Source organism: Prunus dulcis, chromosome 6, assembly GCF_902201215.1.
Source record: "Prunus dulcis chromosome 6, ALMONDv2, whole genome shotgun sequence".
NCBI classification, from domain to species: Eukaryota; Viridiplantae; Streptophyta; class Magnoliopsida; order Rosales; family Rosaceae; genus Prunus; species Prunus dulcis.
The window spans coordinates 24177146-24184060 of NC_047655.1; positions in this window are offsets into that span (position 1 = coordinate 24177146).

The following is a 6915-nucleotide window of genomic DNA, read 5'->3' on the forward strand; positions in this document are numbered from 1 at the left end:
GACTGAGTTAAGCCTTGCAGTTTAAACATCATGTTATCAAAACACATATAACATATTCTTCTTCTTTTTGTTATATACCTAAACTAGCAAATCTAACATTTTTCTGCTTCTTTTTTTATGTATTTGTTATCAGGAGGAAGGTCCCATTTTTATCCACCAGTGTGTTGCATAGTTTTCATATCTTTTGTCTCTGTGATAGCTCTGATAGTTCAGTTCTAAGTTATAACAACCGACTATTTCTAAGAACAATTGTCTTTGGCTTTATAATTGTATGTTTAATTTTTTTGGGATTCTGCTAATAGATTTTTTGTATGTTTCCAGGGAGTTATTGATGCAATTTCCGACATATTTCCACCCTCTCCACATAGATTTTGTTGTAGACATATCTACAGCAATATGAGAAAAGGAATCCTGGAATTCTATTGCGAAATAACTTTTGGAAAGCAGCTAAAGCGTATGATGCTGCGACTTTTAAAGAGGCAATGGAAGAAACAAAGAAACTTGATGAAGATGTATGGGGTAGGTTAAAGAAGATTCAGCCATAACATTGGTGTAGGCATGCCTTCGAAGTAAATCTGAGAAGAGAAGGTGCTGCTACGGATGGCAATTGGTCGAATCAGGGGTGGGTATGCCATTCCCATCCCCATCCCCATCCCCATTAAGCTTTTTCCCCCAATCCCTGCCTTCATACCCGCAATATTCATATTGGGAATTCCCCATCCCCACCTTCGTTGGGGAATGGGTTCCCCGACCCTCCCTATTACGGAAGTTAAAACCAATATATAACGACTTTGTTGAAAGAAAAAAATGCACTAAGCCAAGATAATGAATATATAATACATACTTATAAGACAATATAAGAATGTTTATATACGTACTTGAAGTTAACTAAATAAATAAGCAGTGTGGCTTAAGGTTTGTATAAATTATATAAGTATATAATATAATAATATAATAATATAAAATATAAAACTAATTCGGTACAATCACTTTAATAGCATATATATATATATATATCATAAACGGGGAGGGTTTGGGTTGGGGATTAAAATACCATCCCCGTCCCTCCCCGAACACTAGATCTAAAAAATTCTCCATACCCGTTTTATGCCTTTCATCCCCGTCCATGCGAAGACCCTTACCTGCAAGGAAAATTGTCATCCCTATGTGCTGCAATAATGAAGCAATACATATATTGCATATCCAAGCTTGAAACTAATTCTGTGTGTGTGGGTAGTATGAGCTTCTTTGTGATTTGTTGTTGTGGAGTCTAAATTTGGGAGGTAGAATTTGTGCAAAAGATGAAGTAAATGATGGTTTTTTTGTGGCAAGCTCTTCTTCAGTTGACTTTTGGTCGTTTCGAAGAAGTGAGGCTAGTGACAGAGTTTGGTGTGCCCCATGCTTTTTTGATTTTTCAGGCCAGGCCTCCAAGCTTGGCCATATCGGGCCAGGTTGGGCCCAACATAGGCTTAGATGGGTCATACTATTTTTTCAAAGTCTTTTATAACCTTTTTGTTACAAAGTTTTAGACTACGTTGAAAAAATTAACTTAATTCATTACTTAACTCATTTTTTACACCATTGGCCAACTTTATTGTTATATTTATGGGCGAGCAAGGTCGGCTTTATTGTCCATTTGACATTACTTATTTGAGATAATAAGTGATTTAAAAAAATATATTGGAAAATTCAGCCTGTTTGGTAAACTATGAAAAAATTATTTATTATTAAAAATTGTTGTGAGCGAAAGCTATAAGGGAAAGTAGCTAATAGGGTGCTTTCATTTTTTGATTATGCTGGAATTTGTTTCGAAGAAACGCTAGGTTTAAGAATTATGCGGGAATTATTTTTTTGGTTATGCAGGAATTAGCACCAACAACACATTTAACAAAAAGTTTACCAAATGCCAAACTGCTTTCTCTCACAACTGATTTCTCTCATAGCAAATCTGACAGCGATTATTTTCACAGCACAACAATGCCAAACTGACCCTTAGACGTGCTTAATCAAGCGAGGCCGCAAGTCGACCCAAGGTTTCAAACCCTTGGCTTGGTCTTAACCAATCTTAGAGCAGGCGGGGCTGATTGAGTTTAAACAACGAGTCGGGTGGAGCTTTGGCTTATCAGATTTAGACCGACCCTTTAGACGCACAAACCTAGGACCAAATGTTGATCCCTAATTCTTATGCTTCATGCCATGACTTTTTTAAAATAAAATAAAATAAAATTTTATATGACAACAATGAAAGACAACATAAATATAAATTAAACATGCATGCCAAGAACAAAAACGAAAAAAAGTAGGAAAAAGATTGAAATATTGATGAAATAGCTATATTCATCTGAGCAATAGCTGTATCCAATATAGTTTTGAATTAAGTGAAATATTCTTCGTCCCTACCACTACTGCCATTTAATATATTTATGATCCCTCTTTCGTTGAGTAGTTTTATATCTCGTGTGGCCATGATGGGACTATTCATGAGGATCAAATACAACATAATGTGAAGGCATCATGGCTCAAAAGAGATCAGGTTCCTGAAGAGTGAATCCGATGTCAAGTGAATGTCGACTAGTGGATGTACAGTCTGTGGGAACCAAATTAAACTTAAACCTTAGGTCAAATAATTAGGCCAATCAATTTGGGAATTATTTGACCTAATTAGGAGTTACCTAACCTAATTGGGAGTTACCTAATCAAATTGGGGATTACTTGATTCTCGCATTAATTAGGGATTCGGTTAAATCCCTAATCCCTAAATACACCAATCTCACCAACCACACCAACCTCACCAACTACACCAACCACACCAACCTCACCAACTACACCAACCCCACCAACCTCTCCAAGTCCACTATAAATACTTGGTAACGCACAAGGATGAGGTACGTCAGAACTACTACTAAAATCTCTGTAGAGACCTTCCCTCATAGACCCTAGCTATCTCCTCTCTCTCTCTCTCTCTCTCTCTCTCTCTTACATAAGGCTCCGGCCGCCCGGTTTATATTATAAACATATCTCTGTACCCTATTAGCTATTATTTTCTATACGATTCAATTGAACTAATTTAGGCATCGGAGGGCCTTTGGCCAACACCCATCGGGTGTGGTACTCTTATTTGTTCTATTTTGAAAGAAGAAAGAGGCGGCTAAGAAGAAAGGAGAATATTTCCAATCGAATATTCTCGTGGGGAATTTGCTCCCACAAATTGGTGCTTTCATTGATAGCATGAGTTATACTCAACGGGTGCTCAAGGAATCCGTTCCTCCTATTTTCCAATCCACCGAAGCCTTCCAAACAACCATGGTTGGAAGCAAGAAGACGAGAGGCAAAACTGCCGTGATGGCTAGATCCGCAACGGCCCAAAGTCATTCCACCCACGATCCTGCGATCGACATGGTGGCACCACCACCTCTCACCACCATGCCACTTACCGGAGCTCCAGCTGAGACCACCGCACCGGCCACCGCCGCTGAATATGGTGGAACCTCCCATCAAGGCGGGCTCGTTACCACCGCCGACTTAGGCCTGGTCTTGGAGCAACTTCAAGCATTCCCTCCATTGCTTCCACGCTCCACACACTTCTCTCCTCCCGATCCACGAAGTCAAGGAGACCTTAGTCTGAGAGTTGGCCAGCTAGCTCAGAGAATGGACGACCAAAGCAGTCTGATGAGGCAACTCCTCAACCAAATAAGCTTGGTTCAAAACCTTGGCCTTGGACAAGCGGGCGAAAAGAGAAGGATGGACGAACGCGACGATAGGCAGCACAACGGGTACCAAGCAGGTCGAGCAGGAGTAAGCAGACAACGCGAGGGACAACAACGTGATCGGTCTGCGGACATGTCGCAAGCATCCGCGAGCCACACTTAGAGCAGACGAAGTCACCCATCTAGGTTGAGCCTAAGGAACGACATGCGCGAGAGGCTGGACCTGCGACCTGACATCCATGCCCGCATGGGCTCGCAAGGAAATGTACATCAAAGGCTAGGTCCCGAGGGTGGTCAGCCAAACAACCATCGCAACGAGGATCGTGAAGAAATACGCTCAGCTATCCGCTCGCAGAGGAGCATTCATGAAAGGCAAGGCCCTCAGGAAGGACAACTGGATAACCCTCACAATGAGGATCATGAAGAAAAGCGCTCCGCTGCTCACCCACGAAGAGTCGACTCTCACCACCAAGCTACAGAGAATCCTTCACAAGCACAGTCCACCAACTCGCCACCTTGGCAGCGCTGGCGAGAAGGTCGACCCTCGGAGGACAATGAGGAAGTCAGTCAATATCGTAGAGGTCGCCAACGTAGCCGACTAGCAATGTGTGTAGAAGACGTCGAGAAGCTCGTGAATGACCGACTTCGATACTTGAAGACCGGAGGAAACTTCGAGGATTCACTACGTAAGAAGATGGACCAAGTGAACTCTACGCTTTTCACCCTCGACATCGAGCAGGCTGCTCACCCGAAGAGATTCATAACGCCTTCATTCACGCATTTCAAAGGGGATTCCGATCCCGAGAGCCATCTAAAGCACTTCAAAAGTATCATGATCTTCTACAAGGCTAACGACGCGCTGATGTGCAAGGTGTTTGCAATGACCTTGCAAGGAGCAGCCCAAGACTGGTTCCACACCTTGCCATTTGGGTCTATCAGCAGCTTTAAGGAGCTAGCTTACGTCTCCATCAAAGAATACACTTCTTACCGGACGATCAAGAAGAACCCTGACCACCTGTTCAACCTGCAAAAGAAGGACGATGAATCCCTCCGAGATTACATCAAGAGGTTCAAAGCAGAAAGGGCAAACATCATTGGATGTGACGATCGAATTGCGTCATGGGCCTTCAAGAGGGGCTTGACAATTGAGTGTAAGCTGTATCGCGAGTTGACCATCTCTCCCTGCCAAACACTAGTAGAAGTCTTCGCCACAGCAAAGCGCTATGCACTTTGGGACGATGACCGGACCGCAGCAAAGAAAGCTGCCAAGCAAGATGATCAACCGGTTGAGCCGGCAAGCCAAAGAAACGACATGATAAAAGACAAGGATGGAGGCAAGCGCGAATTACACCCTCAGGGAGGTGCTCCAACAACTGAGAGCTACACCAAGTTCACTATTCCGATACAGCAGATGTTAGCCCAAGTAAAGAACATGCCTTGGTTGAAGAAACCATCACCTTTGAAGGGAAACCCAGCCAAGAAGGATACCAGTAGATACTGCGAATTCCATGAAAGGCACAGTCATTACACAAATAACTGCTTCTCCTGGAAAAAGCACCTCAAAGAATTGGTCAGAGATGGCCATTGCACGAAATTCATCGCAAGGGAGGCTATCTAGCAAATCAAATATCGTGACGTAGCTGCCAACGAACCTCAACGAAAAAAGTCATACGGATCAGCACAATCTTAGTCGACTTTAAGAGCCCGAGTTGACCACCGAGGAGCATAAGAGAAAGATCATGCAAGCGACAAGCGCAGGTCTCCCAAGCTGTCACCTGCTACCCAGTCATGGAAGATAATTCCAACATCATATTTTAAGGGAAGGAAGTTCTAAGACAACGAAATGCCCATCACCTCCGAAGGTACTATCCACGAGCTCCTTGCCTATCAGCTCTGCTCCAAGCAGGCGGTCAGGCTTCCCTCACCTCCATTGAAGACAAGTTACTTTTGATGTTACCCATGCAACTCATCTCCTTTGTTCAATAAAGCAATGTAGTCAAGTAGACTTCAATACATGTTCAAGCTTCTCTTTCCAATGGAATGTTCACAAAAGCAATCGACACGTCTCCGGACGTAGGCCAAACGGGCCACACACATCGACACGTCTCTGGACGTAGGCCAAAAGGGCCACTCTGATCGACACGTCTCCGGACGTAGGCCAAACGAGCCACACACATCGACACGTCTCCAGACGTAGGCCAAACAGGCCACACTCATGACACGTCTCCAGACGTAGGCCAAACGGGCCACACACATCGACACGTCTCCGAACGTAGGCTAAACGGGCCACTCTTATTGACACGTCTCCGAAAGTAGGCCTAATAGACCACACACATCGACACGTCTCCGGACGTAGGCCAAACGGGCCACTCTCATCGACACGTCTCACGTAGGCTAAACAGGCACACTCATTGAACGTTTCCAGACATAGGCCAAACGGGCCACACACATCGACACGTCTCCGACGTAGGCAAATGGGTCACATTCATCGACACGGGGACGTCTTCGTAGGCCAAATGGGTCACTTTCATCGACACGTCTCCAAACGTGGGCCAAACGGGTCACACACATCAACACGTCTCCGGACGTAGGCAAACAGGCCACTCTCTCGACACGTTTTCAGACGTAGGCCAAACGGGTCACACATACGTCATATGACGTAGGCCGGACATGCCACAACCCAGAAACGCTAAAGCAGTTCACAAAACACTATCACTATGCGAATTGAAGTTAGAAAAAGCAACTGAAATTTCCATAGCAAGGTGACTAACCGGCTGAGTTCAACAAAAAGATGGTCAAACAGGACCAAATATTTTAAACAAGAAAGCGGACTACAAAAGCTGGAAAGAAATAAAGAAGTCTTCATCTACTCTGAGACGCCGACAGGAAACCCATAATATACAGCATCTTCAGCATCCGCCTGATCAGCCACGCCCTCAGCAGCTCCACCTACCTGCTCCGCGACATCTGCTGCCATCTCATCGGCTACATCCTCTTCTGCTTCATCCTTTTCAACTACCGCCTCCTCGGTCCCTTCCATATTCACAACATTAAGTTGCTCACTTTGCACAAGGAACAATTCGAGCAGAGCGCCTCAATGTCACCATCTTCAATTGCATAGAACGAAGCCATCCCATTTGTGCAGTGCAAGTAGCCCAACTTGTACGCATCTATGGTGGCTTCAAACTTGAATTTCTCTGCAGACTTA